A 19,334-nucleotide genomic window follows, 5' to 3' on the forward strand; every position below is an offset into this window, starting at 1 on the left:
AAAAAAAAAAAAACAATCCATATGACATTGATGTTTTACAGTAGAACAGTGACCATTCTTATAATTAAAAGAAAAAGCAAAATTTAGACATTAAGAAGCGAAACACTGAGAACCCTAAAATTCCTGCCCATTTCACCAAGACATTCTATTAAGACATTCTATTAAGATGAACAAACAACTACTGGCTATGACTTCCAGGAGCTTGCAGATCTGGCTTTAAAATATGTGGTAGTTTATATGGTGTGAGGTATGTAAAAAGAAGTACTTAAAGGTACTCCTTGCTTGCCCTCTTTTTAAGTGTTTGTGGCAATATTTACTGCTGTTCTCCAGAACTCTGCTTCTTGCCTATCAACACTTTCAAGTCTCCAGCTCCCAAAGACAAATACACAGCTCATACTTGACCCATTCAACCTAGAATCAAGATGAAATAAACTTGAAGATTAAATATCTCAGTATGAATGAATGTCTGTAAATTACACTTGAAGACTCTTGTTCTCACAAGCCAAATTGATGAGAACTCAAATAGCACTGGGTGATAAACACGTAGGTTTGCTTCCCACCTGCTTATGATAGCATAAGGATATAGTTTCCACATTACATGTTCCACAAATGGTTTGAACAGCACAAATTTATTTAGCAGAAATCACTAAGGCCCATATCTGATTTAACTGTTTGCCTTTCCCGAAAGGAAAAATGAAACTCGAAAAAGCAGTTGTCCTAGGATAGATACATCGTAGTTCAGCTAGTGCTCAAAGAGACAACGATAGACACTACTAATCTCCCCGGTTATGTCCACTTCTATCCTTTGCTTGCTGGGAAGAATCATCAAAAAGAGGGACTGGGCTAAGTTCAAATAGCACTTGTTCTACTGCTGACATCTGAACCCCATGTGTGGGCAGAGGAAAGTAAGTGGTGATCTTTAATGAATAGCTCCTAGGAGTTGGTGTTGGGACAGTTGCAAAGCACTTTTTCTTGTTTTACATCATCACCTAATTTTTCCTGTGCAGAGTTGCAGAGAAATGAGGAGCAAATTACAGAATTGGCTTCTTAATGATTCATCCCCTGAATGTGTGGGAGGTATGGTGGTTTCTTTCTTAATATTTTTGTTCCTCTGCATCTTTTCATCTCAAAAACTTACTGATCAACTGTCAAATGTTTCAGTATCATGGGCTGGAGCCTCTGAAATAGATCTGCGTTCATTTATGCCACACAGGGCTGTACTCATCAAACTTTAGAGCTAGGGCCATGGCCTTGTCTTAAATTTTCAGGCTCTTGTCTTTTGTTTTCTCAAGGACCTGGCGTTGTAGAAACTGTATGACAGGACAATGTATTCTGTCTTGGCCAAACTCCACTTAGGGAACTGATTTTTTGTTCATCAAAATTCCTCTGTGGTGAGCCTCTAGCATTTCTTAAGCCTTTGTTAATAAGAGCACATGACATTTCATGGAGAAATGAGTAAACTCTTTCAAAACGTACGATCTATGGATATTTCTATTACGAGGAAGAACATAAAAGAAACCCTCTATGCCAGCTGACAGCTGTGTATTTGATGGCATCCTTGGAAGATATTTAGGCACTCAGTGATGGTTCAATGTGCGAATGCAAACAGAACACAAGAAGCCATTGAACGGCAAAGCTATTATTGAGGAATATACTTTGTTTTTTGTCAAAGTGTCTTGAATTGCCATTTGTTAAGAAGGGACATTTAAATGTTGGGGCTGTGATACTATTTCCTTTGCAGTTGTCACTCTTTCTCCAGCCAAAGCTGAGGAAGTATCTTTTCACTATGGAAATACTTTAGCAAAGACAGTGGATTCAGGCTTTATAATCTCATGTTCTCCAATCTGGGATTATTTGACAGTTTGGAAATATTATGCTTGAAGTCACATAGCTCAGCTCAGACAATTGAATCTTGAAAAATTCTATGCCACCAAAGCATAGGATTGAAACTAGTTTGTGATTAGCTTAAAAACAGTTCAGATTCTTACTGGATGGAAATTTTGGTCTTGTGCAAACTATTCCACCTAGAAGACATCCGTTCCTTTGAATTACACTGATGAGACAGTTTATTTATTTTGTTTTGTTCTTAATGCAGAACCTGGGGTTTAGCTGTAAGGACTCAGCTTCTCAGTATCTGGGTGGTCCAGGTGGAGATGCTGTCCATCTTGTGTATGCCATACATGTTGCAGTTTAGTTCAGAGGATGTGACATAGCTTTAAACTTCTGTGTTGCTCAAGCATTAGATCCATCACTAAGAGGGTTGCAGACAACCTGGTAAAGCCCAGTGCAAAACATTACATAGAGCTCAGTTAGGATTTACTCACTAGGAGTGAAATCCTCTCGTAACAGAGTCAACACAAGGCTGAAGCTGCAGAAGAACATAAAGTTGAAGTTTGTCTCTAATGAATGCAAACATGAAGTACTAATTTACTTGATTTCATCCTACATCTCTAGCAAAGGAGTCTGTGCTGTATTGGATTATGGTTGAAATGGCATTAGTTTTTTTTAGTAACTCACTAGCATATTGTACTCTTTCACCCACACAAGTCTAGTGATTCTCAATAATCATGCTTCCTAAGCAGTTGGTGAGTCACTACAGATCTGTTTTCTGCAAAGTAGCCCTCTGTTTTGTTCCCATGGTGATCAGAAGTGACAATTATTACAGACTGCTACTACAGTTCCTCTATTGCCTGTACCATCTAAAGAAGCTCTTATCTGCTTATAGTTCCTTGGAGTTTTGCAGTACATCATCGTCACTTCCTATTGACAGCAATTTGAGCACTTCAGGTGAATTGGCTTTATGGAGAACACTCTGGAGGAGGGTGATTTGTTGAGTATTTTTGTTTTGCAATGCATTTAGAAACGGACCAAGAAAACAATGGCTCTGTAAACTTTCACAAAGCAATGGTGTGCCAATATTGCAGGAAATCTTTTGAGGCTGGGCTAAATGATTCAAGTTTTGTTTTAACACCAAACATGAAGAGAACTTAGATTAATCATAATAAGAGCAATTTCATTTTACACGATCTGGCAATTTTTGCTGTAATGTTAGAGTTTTCAAACATAGGAATATTTACCAGATAGCAGAAACCCGACTGTGAGTGTTTAGAATGGCTGTCACCCACGCTGTAGGAACTCGTGTATACATGAGCACTTAACCTGATCATGAGCAAGTGCCTATAGGTGAAGATAGGACCCTGCTCGTGAAAGTGATCGTTCCATGAAGCACAGTGAAACTTCTTAAAAACCAAGTCTCATTAGCTTAACTGTACTGAGAAAAGAATGAGAAAGATACCGTGGGATGGAGCGTGCATTTAGTGTGCCAGAAAGGAAGAAGTCCATGGGAGGAAGAGGATTATATTATTATGCAGTAAAGATAGATGCAGAAGGAGGTTAGGAACTAAAAATGACGTAAAAAAGAAAATAGTTTAATTAAGTATCTGCTCCATTTCTCTGTGATTCTCGTCTGTTGAAAATATAGCAAGAAGTAGACTACTGCCAAGTCATTTTAAGCTGAAGATAAATGTGGATTGGCCTACTGGTTCATTCCCATTCCAACTCCCAGAAGTCTGAGATTGTGAACCTTTTGGGAAACAAATCTCTCTCTTTTTTTTTTTTTTTTTTTTTTTAAATGCCCAACGTAATGCGTCCATGAACCTTATATGTCCTTTTATGTGGTACTAGGATATATAAATATCCTACCTTCTCTTTCAAACTGTGTTCCCTTTGCTTACATCTCTCTATACAGACCTGAGCTTCTAGTTACTTTGGAAGTTTACACCATGTTTGAAAAACAACTTAGTAGGCTGAGAAAATCCACAAGATGTAAAAATCATTAACAGGCACAGTACAATAATAGATTAACGAACATGCAGAAAAGAAACAAGAGCTTAATCTGAAAAACAAAGCAGAGTTAGAAACAAAGCTTTGGCTTAGCCATGACATGTATTTTACTTGTCTCATAACCAATGGATCACTGTGCAAGTGATTAGTTTGGATCACAGCACCCTTATCAATGTTCTGGAAATTAGCAGCCCACTTACAGAGTTCTGTTTCTGGTCTTTGATTCCAGTGTTAAGGGAGAGGGCAGTAATGTGAAAAACTATATTCCACCCTTAGCCATCATTGCCCATGTTTTATTTGCCAAATCTCAGTGTTGTCTGCAGGACAGCTTCAGCTCTATAAAAGCTGAGCTCATTGGGTTCTTAATGTGAGACTATGATTCAAAGCAACACGTTAATTGGAGACAGGTCATTTTCAATAACTGTTTTGTGGGGGATACCAGACTGGAGGAAAATATAAGACTTTATTGGAGCTAAAGAGGTATTCAGGTTTTGGAGAGAGTCCACGTTGTGTCACTACCAAACTCTACTTGACGGAACACAAACATAGCACCACATTCATAAATAAATAAAATCCAAGAGGTAATAATGTTCACCTTTCAGCTTCAATCTATTATATTTATGATTATGTATTACTGGACACTGACCATGACTTTGAGCTGTGAATACCTTCTGCCAGCTAGGTTTGTGTTCCGAAAATGTTATTGCTGTAAGGAAAAAAATTGGAAGGATTCCCACTACCTTGTTTTCCATAGAAGCCTTACATGCTTTTGGGAAATCAGCCAGAAATTTTCTATAAAATTAGAAGATTTAATTAGATCTTAATGTTTAAATGGTATTGACTTGAGCAAACTCCAAGTATCTGGTTATTATAACAATGCACTTCATCTTTGAGCACTTGCAAGAAACCAGTTGCTTACTTCTTCTTCCTCTTCCAAATTGTGGGTTAGTTTAATAAATAAATGATTAAATTCTTTTACCGTTCTATCAAAGGAACTGCTTTGGATCATCAGATAAAAGAAAACCATTTTTGGCAGGAAATTAATTTGTAGTAAGGAAACTGTGCCAGCCAGGGGAGATGGATCTTGTATAAATTCTAAATTCTGTTTAATAGAATGAGTAAGAGTTGGAGTACTTGCCCAGCATTGTTAAAGAGTCTTTGTTCAAAACATCATTGTTTGCATAACAATTACTTATTGAAAAACCCAAGATTTCCAGTGAAAAGAACCTTGAAAAACTCTAATTGGAAAATAATTTTTGATTTATGACGATAACTTGCCAAGAGCAGCATTATATTTTTTCCTTCAAATTTCAAGTGGAAGACAATTTCTCATCTGAACCAGTAAGGTAAACAAGCAACTCATCCTTCACACTTGCAGACAATCCTCATTCAGAGATGCAGCAAAAAAAGATAAATGGTATTGACTAATTCTATCGTAGAGACATATATGTTTTTACACTTCAAATGAATATTACCCCCTCCCAATGAATTAGACTAGATTATACTTCATATCATATCTCATATCTCCTCCTTTCAGGTATTTTATCAAAACATAATCTTATTCCTTCATTTTTATTTTATTTTTATTATTTTTTTTCCACTTTGGCTGAAATAATCCATAGCAAAAATATATTTATGATATCTTTATTATAAGAATTTGTAATCTGTAGTAATTTTGATAGTTTCTTGCACTATCCCTCTCACCCCCCACCCCCCCCCCCCTTTTTTTTTTTTTTTAATCTTGAACACAGCCTCTGGCATAAAACTCTGCCACAGACCAGGTTTTACCTGAACAGCTGGGTTTGCATCTTTACTCAGATGAGCACTTCAAGTAGGTGCCACTGGAGAACATTTTACCCTGAACACTTCACTACTCAGCTATTTTTTTCAACTGTAGGTAAAAGATGGATAATGTTTGTTTGTTCTCTAAGTGCAGCTTTTACTGCACATATATCATTTTGGGATTTGGACTGGCATGGTTTTAGGAGTCTTGTTCCTCAGTATAGGGTCTTGAAACTTCATCTTACTCCCAGCATGTCTTCTAAAACTGTGTCTTTGGACAAGCAGTTTTGTGCTGCAAAGTTGGAATGCACAAAGTGATGGGAAAATATTTCCATCGCATTCCAGTTTGAGCAGTGATGTGCAAAACAAGAGTAAACATTAGTAGGAAATTAGGTGAGAAGATAACAGCAACATTGCACAATCTCTTTGGAGAGGCTTGAAATGATGACAAAAAGTGCAAGATGATAAGAATCAGGTGCTGTGATTCACTGTCATAAAGGCCTGTATTAGACATTGCAAATTATAGTGGTCTCCCTTGTACTGTCATTGCAGTTGCCTCCAAGTACTTGCAGTCTTGTAATAATTTCACCTGCAGACCTCTATAGCTTGTAAGGGAAATTACTTCCAGTTGACTGTGGCTGACCATTTGACCTACAGAGATTTATTTTTTTGGGCCTAGATCACAGGGTATGTCTGATGTGCACAGATTACAGCTCATCATAGTCTGCAAACTCCCACTTTTCATCATGCTGGTTTGGTCACGTGGCTCTGCAGTGCACCTTTGTGGTGTCTACCAGTATAAATAGTCGAAGTAGTTTGAAATAGCCAGTTGTTAGGTTGGTGGGGCAGAAGGACACCTCCATGACATAATCCTGGTGATCCTACTGTCTTTGCACTAGCGATAAGATACGGTGGTGTCCCACTGAAGGACCAACTGGATACTATCCCCAGGTGGGTTGTACCAGGCCATATCCCCCCAGTGACAGAAGACCAGTGCAAAGAGCCCTGCTGTGCTGGAGGGGCTGGCCTTGTCGTCAGCTGGCTCAAGTCTTAAATAGCGTTGGGATTTGTTTATCTGCTTTCCTTGCTCTCTTAGCAGCAAAGCCCAAGTGACTGCACTGAGTTTCCTTTTATGTGCCTCCTGAGCAAGCCTTACGTTCAGAGCCGTGCTGGTGACAATCAAATTAATCACAGCCCCATCGGCAGCTGAGCTTCGAGCTCTCCTGGCAGCATCAGAGGAGGCAGGCTGTAGCCTGGGATGTCAGAATAAATCCTTGTCCAAAGTAGGTCAGCAAACTGTGCCTGGCTTCGAGAAACAGCTTTGTTCAAAGACAGCAAGTTTGTTGGTCTTGCTGGAGATCAGTTTCTTCAAATGTCTTTCGTGGGAAAGAATCCTACAGACCTGTATGGAAACGCTGATTCCCTGGAGTCTGAACCCTCTGGCAGAACTGTACAGAAAAAGTGTCCTGAACAAAGAGAATCCCAAAGGCTCATTCAAAAGTCCTAAAAATGCATGAGGGAGGAATCCTTTCGAAGGAGTCTTGCTATACCTCTGTTGTCCTCATTTCTGTAACATTCAATTGTGTGTTTGTTTTTTTTTTTTTTTTTTTTTCCTTAAAAGATGGAAATGTCTTAAATTTCAATTTTAGTGTCCGTACATATAATTTTAGCAGCTAAAGTTTACCTGTTCCAAAATACTTATTTAAAATTTTGAAAAAAGTTACTCTATGTATATTATTCTGATTTCTGGGAAATTGCTGTAATTAATTAATCACTTCCACAGCTTGTGGTTGTTTATTTTTCACTATAAGGTTTAGTTTTAATATATGGACTCAGATGCTGGTATTAAAATGGCAAGTTGTCTCATTCTGCAAAATATTTAGCAATGACAGTGTAAACAGTACTGCTTGTCACTTTGCCACTGCTTGTAGCAAAGTTATAGTTCATGGACCTTGTTTAAAAATCAAATTATTTTAAATAACTTTGCTTCTTATGGAGCTTTTAGGTCAAGTCTGAAAGATACTAGAGTCTATAAAAATACTGGCTCTGGGCTACTTCAGATTCTCATGAAAGCCATAAAATATGTCTCGTGGTTTTTCTTTTTGTTTAGTTTTTGCCTTTTTTTTTTTTTTTTTTTTTTTTTTTGATCTATGGTGAAATCTGTGCTATTGTCCAGTTTCAAGGTGACTCATTATAGCCCTGTTCTAGCCTCTCTACAGATGCTACTGTGATTCTGCAATAAAAGAGGCAATCAGCCATTTCTGGGTGCTCTGTAAAGTCTTTAAAGCAAGAGAGTTTAAAATAAATGTTTGCATCCTGGTGTGTTTTTATGACCTTCAGTGCACTCTGGGCACTTCTAAACTATAAATAAGATCAAAAGATTCACTCAATCTTGTTCATCCTCTCCTTCAACAAACATTCAAAAAATTAAAAAAAAAGCAAAATTAAGCTTCCTGATACATCCTGATGCATCATGATATGTTTAAAAAAAAAAATTTTTTTTTTTTTTTTTTTTTCCCCCACAGGATACATGCTAAAATAGACTAACCTAAGTGGATATGTATCAATAGTTTCCATCAAAATTTGGCAAATCTTTGTTTATTCATTGTATCATTGCTTTGGACTAGTTTGTTTTCCAGGGATAAACTTTTTCTTGTAATGCCTACATAAATTAGACAATAAAAATGCCATTTTTTAATCTCTTCCGAGGTAAACATTTATCTTTGAACTACTAAAAGCTGGTTCTTGGTCACCCAAAGGTGGTCTTATAACTGAGGGCACTGGGATTATCAATTGCTCTCTAAAGTTCAGAATAAAAAAGGTCAAACACCCAGCTTGATAAATCTCAAGTTGTTCTGCTTAGTCTTTCCTGTAATTTCGTAGAAACTAAAAAGTTTTCATCATGCTGTTATGGGTTAAAATAGTGTATATGGAGGCTGATACCCTTACTGCTTCTCAAAAACAAGCATGGGTACATCAAGAGAGATGAGGCATCTGAAAAGAAACATGGTACCTGCCTTTGTATAGACAGGAACCGCTTGGGAGCATGATGTAAAAATGTAAAGTTTTCCTAACTAGCAAAATAAGGAGCCTGTAAAAACAGCTAATTTAGAGAGTTATTTTCTCTGTCTTTTTTGTTATTGTTTTTGTTATTGTTACTTAAAGCCTAGCTACTTGTGGAAGAGAGCCAAAAGTACACAACCGCTATTTTTCAGCAGGTTCTCTGTTTGACTGGTTGCTTTTGATTTTTATTGTTTATCTGATTTCAGAACTAAAAATAGACATGAGGGACTGGGAATCAGAAACTCCAGTCTTGACTATGCCACAGGCTTGTTAGTCTTGGCTAAATCACTCAGGCCGAAACCTTCAAAAACAGTTTTCAAATTTGAGTGCCCAAGCAGAGAGCCTTTGTTCTGATAACATCTCAGCACTCCTTCCCCAATAAAAGCCATGAGCTTGTAGTGGTGAGCATGTTCCTGAGGCTCTTGCTACCACCAGTGAGGTGAGGTTGCCTGCACACAGCCTGAAGTGGTTCTGGCAAGGGCCTGAGTTCTGTCTCAGCCCTCTCCTTCCTTACTGCCTCCTCTTTTTGTCTGTGACCATGCCCAAGAAATGCAGCCCCAAGGTGTTGTGCATCAGCTGGAGAACAGGGATGTAGTGATGAAAGAAGGTGAAGGAGAGGGATTTTGGAGGTGAGCAGAAAAGCAAGAGCATGCTACAGTGATGTTGATTAATTGCTGTTTGTTGAAATGCTGTTCCCTGCACTTCTTCAGAGAAAATTACTCTTTTCTAGATGGAGAAAGAATCAGTAGCTTGGCTTCATTATGAATGCTGAGAAACACTGAGAAACATTACTCATGTTAGCAAAACAGATTTTTTTTTTCCCTCGTTAAAAGCCTCAGAACCTGTGACTGTTTCCAGTAATAGTTTGGAAATAATTTTTTTTTTTCTTTGAGGAAAAATAAATAATCCCTGATTTCATTCCCTGCCCAAATGCAACTGTAGGATTCCTTTCATGAATTCCCCCACCATGTTCATAGCCCAGCTGAGGACAGAGCAACAGGCCCAGAGAACCATGCAAGCTGACCCACAGCTCTGTATGTTGCAGGCAATGTTTTTTTTGACTCAGAGTGCATCTCTTAATTTGCCAGAGTTAATACCAACCATGCCCACTTTCTGGGTTGAACAGCTGCCAGTGCACCTGTGCAGAAAGCCCTGGCACCAGCACACTTGCATGTTTTTTTTTGTTGTTTTTTTTTTTTAGCAAAATTCCAAGCTTTGCAAGGACCTGGAGTGAGTTTTTCACACGGTGAGATATGACTGAATAAAAACCTATTTTGATCTCATTTGAGACCGTCTCTTTTCCCCATAGTAGATGCACTTCCTGGTGACATATGTGTCTGAGCAGATCAATCTCTTCTGAATCTATGGGCGAGTCAACTCACTCTACTTGTCACTGCTCCCAAACTGTTCAGACCAGGCTGTATGGAGGTCTAGCCAGAGAAAACAAACAAACAAACAAAAACAAACAAACAAGCCCAAAACCTCCAGTGTCACAAAAATCCAGATTTAACCTTGTTTTGCCCAAGAAAATATGTGAATGTTGTGATCAAGCTTTGCTGAGTAAGGTTTAATCTGGACAAAAGGCTTGTTCATTCCCCTTTGTGACTGCAAAAAGGATCAATGACAGAGGTAAGTAAGAGGTTTTTTGGTGTCTCCCGTATGTCCAACCATGGACTTGAACACAGGGATGTGGCTGGGCTTCCCCAGGGCACAGCAGCAGTTTTCTGTCCAGGGCCTTAAGTTCACTATTGCAGGCAGCTGCAGCCTTGGACAGGAAAAGCCGTTCACAGAGATGGCAAAAGTAGAAGAGATCCCAGCACGCTTCCATGCTCTGTGCTTGTTATCAGACCCATCAGACTCCAGCATGTGACCATGGCGTATTAAATGCCAGCTGAGCAGTAGGAATCAAAGCCTTTTCATGAAGTCACCCATGGTGACCAGCCTTGGCAAGGCCATTACTTTCTGGAAAGGTTTCTTTTTTTCCTTTCCTGAGGTACGTTGAAGGGGAGGATCTTGTGGTGTTCTCCGAAGACTGAAGACTTGGGGCCAGCAGGTGGCACAAAGTGAACGTTGGAGAGACAAGGGTTGTCATCTCCTCTCCAGAGAAGCCCCAGTAGGAAAGGTATTGTGGTGTGAGCGAAAAGCATCACGTGAGGATGCAGAGAGCACATGGACGGAGAAACGCAGCAAAGAAACACAGGAGAGCATCAGGAAGTTCAAAATACATGGCTGAGTTCATGGTCTGTGAGGGAAAATGGGAAAATCAGGGGCATACCATGGCCATCTGAGTTTGTAAAAGGGGATTATAGTTTTGTGGCAGGATTTTAGGTACAGGTGCCAGGGAAGGGATGTGGGACAGACATTATGGAAAAAATGAATTCAGCAACAGTCACCTCAGGATATTTGCAGGCTCTGAAACTTCTTCCTTTGACATCTACGATTGCCAGGAAAATCCTGGACTGTTTCTACAGTGGACACATTTCAGGTATATGGAGCAGAGGATTTACAGGCTGATGGCTTGACTGATTAAAGTGGTAGAGTGGCTTTCTGGATGGGCAAAGGGAACCAGACATGGGCAAGTGAAGCTTCATGCTGCAAAAAACCCTCACTTAGAAAGGCATCAGCATGCACCTGTGTAGGATTCCCCAGCAGAGAGCAGACTTGCTCCAGCAGTGTTGGGTTTGCTTTCCTGCTGCTGGACACAGCTCCTGCAGCTCTCTGGTTCTGCTTGGACAGGGGGCAATGGGGTTGCTTACAGAGGAAAAGTGATCATATAGAGCCTCGATTTTCTCCTTGCAGCTAAGGAATGGTAAAATTCAGGAAAAAAAAAAAAAAAAGAAAAAAAAAAAAAAAGAAAAAAAAAAAAAGAGAGAGTATTTAATGTGATAAAAAATCTGTAGTTAAAATGGAAAACTTTGAGTCTGTGTGCAAGGGAGGTGAAATGTAAAATTAACAAAGTTAACTTATTTGTGAAGGTCATATATATATATATTTATTCAAAGCTCACCCATAACATGAGAAAATTAGAATTCATTACAACATACACTTTTCATCATAAGATTTAAAACTACTAGTTCTGAAAGCAGTGCAGTGTACTAATTTCAACGTCTAATATGAGGCACTTAGGCCTGACCATCAGAGGTGCAGGTCACCTGCAAGTGTAATTGAGCTCAGCTGAGGTCTGGGCCATTGAAATCAACATGATCTGTTGCCTCTAATTAAGGCCCTGAACGGAGGTATCTTAACAAAAAGGAGTGTTACTTAAAAGTCTGGCTAACAAAAGTATTTGAGACCATGTGGTTAGTTGGGGATGAGTCTGAGCTGGACCTGATTGTAGCCAGCTGCTGATCCCACATGCTGTGAACTGGCAAAGTTACTTTTCCCAAGGGGACGGTGAAGTATGTTCAGTGTACAGTCAATGTTTCCTTTACAGTCCACGTTTCCCTCTCCTCCAGGGGTTGAAATGTCAGGGAGAGATGCCATTTTTCTGCAGAGAGAAAAGCAAGAGCTGTCTCCTAGTGCAGGATGGGTCCCTTTGAAGCAGCCCCGCTACTTCAGAGGGTGGTCAGCCTGGAGGGCTGTGAAACTGCATTACTGTTGCATAGCCCATTGCTCAGACCTGTACCAGGGCCCAGTTATACACCACAGTCACTAGCAATAACAAAAAAAAGAAGCAAAAAAGACATGAGGGATACCCTGAAGGCCCTAGTGGGCCTTAACAGCCCTGACTGGTTTCATCTGAAACCCCACCCACTCCATGGGCCTATTTCAGCATGCCCCAGGTTTGTGGCTTGTCCTTGAGCTGGATTGTTGGTGGGTTTGCCTCTAGCCCTGTCTCTAGGCTACAGGATGGACCTTCTCAGTGCTGTACTGTGGCCCTGGCCTGTCTGCTCCTGGTTGACTCCTGGTACTGGCTTGTCCCTTGCTGTGCTATCAAAGCAGCCCATTACCGGCCTTGCCCTCCATACCCAGCCCTGTGAGGCTGCAACCCTTGATGAGTGCCCACCTGTGCAGGGCAGTCCTTGACACCTGGCTTGCGCCCTGTCCTGTGTAGCAGCCCTGCATATCTCACTGGCAGGGTGCTGTTTTTTTCCTACCTTTGTCCAGTTGATGTTTGCATGGTGTCTCCCCTTTAGCTTGTGGGGCCTTCTGTGCTGACATTTCCCTGGCTTTTTCAGCTCTGAAATCTCTGCACTAATTATACTTGCTGAAATATGAGCCTTCTGACGATGGGAAAGGGATAAAAATAAGGCCGTTGTCCTTCTGTTGTGTGTGGATCCAAGCACTATTTAGAAATGAATCCTATTCCAAAGTGCTGCCTTCCTTTTTTGGGGGGCTTTGCAGTCATAGGATACAACCAAGTGGTGAGTCGGGCTGTAGTGTTTTGGATGGGAAATACTATTTTCATTGCTCTGTCTTACCTTATAGTAACACGTTATTAGGAAACACACTGGCACATCAGAACCAGCGGGTTCACTTAGCAGGCCAGCAGCAAGGTAGCAGAGCACTCAGAAAACTTGTGACCATTGTGTCTTTGCTGCAGACCCATTTTTGCCTGCTGGAAGATTAAAAGGTTACAAAATCATTGTAAAGCATCATGTGCTTTGTGCTATACACACGTCTCCATAATTAACTAACACATGTTGCTGGTTCATTTCTCGTGGGCAGGTACTTAAGGCTCATTCTTCATTTGGGCTAGATTTGAAGTGGCATCTTGAAGCAGGAAAATGACAGCCATGATTTCTTGATCCACTCAGCTCTCCTTGGTAGCTGAAGGGTTGTTCCTCCTACAAATGCTTCCCATCACCTCTGACATCTAATCTCTTAAAGAAGCCAGGCTATTTCAGTTTTCAGTATGTATTTAGTGGTATTAGGAAAAATAAATATGCCGGCAGGAGAATTCCACACTCTGAAACAGAAAAAGAATGAACATAAATACTTGGGGTGATACTTCCACAGCAATAGCAAAGAATTCCAGAAAATGATTCTTTCTGCATCAGCACAGATTAAACTTTTCATTTGTCTTGGTCTATTTTAAAACTATCAAAGGGAATGGATGACCAGGCTTATGGAGCTTCAGCGCATGCATTTCAGTGCATGAAGAGCTGTGTCACTGCAAAGCCTTCCCAACCACTTTAGTTACATTTCAGAATCCTGCACTGCCAGTCACAGGTTTTATTCTGGTTGCTCTTAGGAGTGACTTAAGCATGCAGAGTGCTACACATCCCAGGGCACTTTAAAGAATTGCAGTTATTCACATCATTCCGTCACTTTTCATGCTGTGCAGGACTTGGCCTAAAGTGCATTTTCAATGCATCAAGAAACCCAGAAGCACAACAAAACAAACCTGGAAGAGGAATATACAGATTCATTTATCATTTACTGTGCTGGCCCGAGAAAGAGAGAATAACAGATGGTAGCTATGTTGCCCAGAGATGTGTTGGAGGATGTTTAAATACCTTTGAGTGCACATACCTGTGCAGGATGACAATATTACCCAGCAGATGAAAAAACAAGACCTTTTTCTGAAGAAGAGTAGGTGAAATGTGGTAACCTTTATTAAAGGCCAAGACTAGCAGAAAAAAAATGATTTATTTTTTGCTGAAAAGTAGACACCCTAAGACCTGTTTCACATGCAAGCAGTCTCATTGGAATGGCTGGGATGATGACAGAGGCACCTGAGTACAGCAGGAGATGACCTGGGGCTGTGTTTGCCATGCACAAAAGTGGTCAGGTTTATCTTGTGGAGGATGATATAGAGTGCAGGAGATACTCAGTCTCATTTGAGTATGTGCCTCCATACCTCCATAGGTGTTTATTTTATTTTATTTTTTGGGGGGGAGTGGGGATGGGGGAGGTGGGGGGGCAGGGGGTGGAGGGGAGGAGCGAATGGAACGGACACAGGGGTTGTTCCAATAAGCTGAAAAACTTGCTTTGAGCTTTTCTTGTGCCTGGCACGTGAGTAGTGGCTGTCTCCCATGTCTCTCCCTAATGAAGAAAAGTCTTCTACTTCAGAGGGACAATGGGAAAGAAGGATTAAGAAGGTCTTTCTTTTCTGCTAGCCTATGATATCACCAAAGACTCAATTCCTAGACTTAAAAGGCTATGTTATTTTTTTTTTTAATTTTTTATTTTATTTTATTTTATTTTTTTTCCTCCAGTAAAGAAGTGTGGAAATTAAATGCATTTGTTCCTCAACAGTCTTGAGGGAAACAGCAAAGGCTCTGTGCCTAGTGATTGAGCCCATCCCATGTAAGCTACTCCACTCTGTCTTTAAAATCTCTCCGAGATAATAGGTCTAGTGTCATGACAGTGATAATTCCTCTGCTGACAGGCTGTACACTGCAGCAGTAGCTCAGCTTTAACTACTGGAGTTAGGGATTCCTGCTGAGATCTACTGGTCATACCCTGCTTTTTAGGTCCCTATTATCTTCCTGCCATTTGGCCAATGTGCTGTCCTGCTTCTGCCAATGCTGTGGTTGCAGGAATGGAGTGCTTTTACTCTTGAAATGTTTGAGACCTGTTGCAAAGCCCATTAAAATTGATGCAGCTTTCTTTTATGGATTTCACTAGGTTTGGCTCAAGTCCTCGGCAACATTGCTCTTACTTAATGTGAAAATTGGAAGCAACCTTGGGTAAACAAGCCAGGCTAATATTCTACAGGCTGACAATACTGACACTACTTGAAGGACAAGATAAGGTGCGAGAGGGTGAGGAAAAAAATGAAACTTTATTTTAAAAAGTTTTATCCAAACAACCTCAGGCTTGGTTTGAAATTGGTGAAATATATATCTAAGTTTATATGAGTATGTCAGCTTTACACTAAAGTTCATGAATGAATGCCAAATTTCAGCTCTGAAGGAGGGAGGCTTTCAGCTTGTGGCAAAACCCAGCTCAACTTTATGCATAGGCAAGGGAGTTGCCAAGAGCAGAAGATACCCCATGGCGTCGCTTGTTAATTCCAGACTTGTAGGGAGCCAGGCCTGATGCTAAGGGAGAGATCGAAATAACTAAAGCAGTGCTGCTTGGCAGGGAGATGGGTGATGTTCACAGCAGGAGATCTTGCCTTCATGCCCTCCAGTCCCTCTGATTTTCCATAACACTGCTCCTTTGCCCTTCCCTGGTTGTGTTCAGTGCTGCCATGGAAAAAAAATGGCCTGTCCCCATCCTTACAGTGAAGAAGCTGGATGCTGCCTGTGCTTCTGAGAGGTCTGAAGCTCCTACAGAAGGAAATGGACTGCCTTCTGCCTCAGCCATGGCAGCTTTAGTAGTTGTGCTTTGGTGTGCTCTTCTCAGGAGTCACTAACAAGTACACTTCTAAATTACTCTGAAACTTGTGCTAAATGGTCTTTGAATAAAGCAAAGTCGTTAGAAGCTATATATTATTTTTTCTGAAAGCAGCTGTTACACATCTCCTTCACAGATGGGATCCTGAAGCAGCAGTGTGACTTTGTATAGCTGTTTCTGTGTTTGTGTTGATCTGCAGAATATTATGAGCACGATAAAATGCCAGAAATTTGGTAAAGAGGGACCACCCTGAATTTTAGTAACAACTTTGAATAAAATATTGGCTTTTTAAAAGCTCCTTGGCTGCTGTTTGGCTTTGTGCTATTCTTTCAGTAAAGAAAACGCTCCCACTCTCTTTCAATTGTAAAATATATGTTGTATTTTTACAAAGAAGTCTTTAAAAATCTGCAGTATACCAAACAGGAGAGGCTCAGGGTCATGAAAAAGCATTTAGCATAAAACCTTGGGAGATTAATTCATTAACATGCTAGCGAGTTATGTAATTTTGCTGATATTAAGGCTTGATTAAATTAAGGCTTGATTAATAGTCCCAGCCTTTTTCTGAATCATTGCGCTTCTTTTTTGGGGGGTGGGTGGGGAGAAGGAGGTGGGAGAAAAATTTGCCTGTGTTTGTGGAGGTGCAATCACGCTTTTTGCATTTGCTGCCTATATTTCAAGTTGGACTGGTCTTTGCCATGATTTTTGCAAATTAAGCTACTGCAGTATTTTACAATCTGCAGACCAGATTCAATCCTCATGAAATGAACAGCCACTTTGCAGAAGGCAGCAAAGTTGTGTGAAGTGTGACATTGGCTCTGTCTGTAGAGCCATTTTTTTTGATTCTGCTGTGATACTGAGCCAAAGGAACATATGAGAAATCTTCCTTTTCCTCCTTATGTAAGAGTGTGTTGCCACCACGATCTCTTAGTATGGAAATCTTGCGATATTTAACCTTTGGAGAGTAAAACTTTTTTTAAATGTAATAAAAAAAATCAGAGTCACAGTCCCTCCCCTCATTCTTGTAGGAACCTGCAAGGAAACAAACACAAGCAAGCAGTTTTAAAAGATGTAGAAGAAAGAGATGTAGGTGATAATGGAATATGAAATACTGGCACTAATGTGGTCTAACTGGCTCTTACTAGCATTTACTTCTTCCCTACTCCTGGGCTGTTATTTAGACACTGCTGGCTTTGGTATGTATGAAGGAGCACTTGCTTGTGAGAACCATTCCAATTAATGGGACCAAGCTGTTTCATGCAAGAAAGGGCTGGAGAATTGCTTTCTATTTATGCTAAATTAGAGTGGACATGCAATAGCTAGGAAAGCTCTCAAAGAGGCTGAAACTTTAGTAAAAGTTTGTTCGTAAGAAGCCTGATCCCAAGCCCATGGAAGACAATTGTAGTTGTTCCACTGACTTTAGTGACCTTTGGATTGCACTCTGAGGTCTGTGCTAAAGCTGGTTTATGTTTTATTTTATTTGCTTGTGTTTGTACTACTGTTTCTATCCAAAAGCAACTGTTAGATTTCTGCAAAAGACAACTTGAGCAATTAGAATGAGTGAAACTTTGCTGTGAAAAAATTGCCAATAGAAATGTGCTAATGGCACCCAGGGATTGTGTATTAATAGAGACTAATTAATGGGCCTAATCTGATGCCACAGGGGGAACCCTGACACTATTTGTGCTCTGACACAAGTTAAATGTTAACAAGTCCTCAGAGGTGTTTGAATTTGGGTCCCAATTAATGTAACCACATGTATGACTTAGCCATTTGCATATACCTAAGCGACATTTGAGGCTTGTGAATCTTGCTTTTTTGTCTGTGATGAGTAGGACAAAATGTGACAAGATATTGGTGCTCTGAAATGTTACTCCTAATATTTCAGTATTTAACCCCTATATAGTACAGGAGGATGGAGTCTCATCATACCTTAGAAAATATCCTATGACATATCCGCATGGTGACAGAGGCATTCTGAGGATTTGTACATTACACTGCAAGAGCAAAACTGTTTCAGCTGGTTATCAGAACCAGGGATTGCACTGCCAAGTTCTCCAGGCAAGGTCTGCACAGTTCAATTGCAGATCAGCCATGCTGAGGAACATTTCTGCTCCTGGAAAGCAGCATTGTAGGCCTAGGTTGGCATGCCTAGATAGCACTGTGTTGCATGGCATAGAATTTATGCAGCCTATGCAAGCAGAGGCATTTACCTCCACCATGTGAGTCCCTGTAGGTGATAGATATCCTCAAGTCAAAGACTTCAATTCTGTGTTAAACTTTGCACAGGTACAGGCATCACTAAAAAGCTTTTACTATCATGGCTTTTAGGTTTGAATCTAGGTATAGCTGAACATTGTTGCTGTGTTAAACCAGGTCTTTGCACAACATTCTTAGTCATAACCAGTCCAGAAAGAATTAAGCATTCTTTGGAAGAAATTTGTACATCTCCTGGCACTTCTTCAGCCTGCACAGTGTTGGCATGGGACCTATTCCAAACATGCTGTGGGTTGCTCCCTGAAGGTCTCTCCATTCAGGGCTGGCTGTGTTTACAAAGCCAGCTCTATGCAGTGTTAGATGAGAGCATCTAAAATGTCAATTCTCTGTTCCTAGTACAAAGCTGGTGTGGTAACGGGTCTTTGTGCAGACTTCTCTCAAGAAGATATTCTTTGACGGTAATGTGGAATTGCACAGGACACTTCTTTCTGCATTAAGTTGTGGATCCAAAGGGATCCACTTGGCATCACTGATTTGTTTTTGTTTCCCTGGCATCTGTGGTTGTGGTACTGCTTAAATATGTAAGTTATCAGATCTGCTAAGAATGCTTGTAAGGGTGAAGGAAGGCAGCAAGTGATCTGCTCTGTGAGAGCTCCTCAAGACCACTTGTTCTGTCTGGGCCTACTCATGGCTACAGCTCTGCATTGCCCTAAAAAGCTAGATTTCAGACAAGTCCAAGGTGAGGCCAGAGCAGCAGTGTAACAAGAACATTGCATTACAGAGAATTTCTGCCAATGGACTTGACTTGCTTGTCACTGCTCTTCCTCTCCCCCACCTATGTGTGTTGAGAGAGGAATCGGTTCATGTGCATGTCTCCAGCCCCATGCATGCACCTGATGAGTTCAGCGTGGTTATACCACCTGTGTTCCCCAAACTGGTGAGACAGAGTGACTCTCAGAAAGTGGTCCAGAACCTGCACAGATGTGTGCTGAAAATAAAGCACCTAAAGTGGGCCTAGGTCTGTTCAAGCTATTAGAAACGGACACTCCTCAGTTCCACTGTGGTTGTCAGGTATGCAAGAGCCCAGGGAAGCATTCGGGGTGCTAGGCTTGGCATTGCAGGCAGTCAAGTAGAAGCCATAAGTT

Source organism: Aythya ferina, assembly GCF_964211825.1.
Source record: "Aythya ferina genome assembly, chromosome: 1".
Lineage (NCBI taxonomy): Eukaryota > Metazoa > Chordata > Aves > Anseriformes > Anatidae > Aythya > Aythya ferina.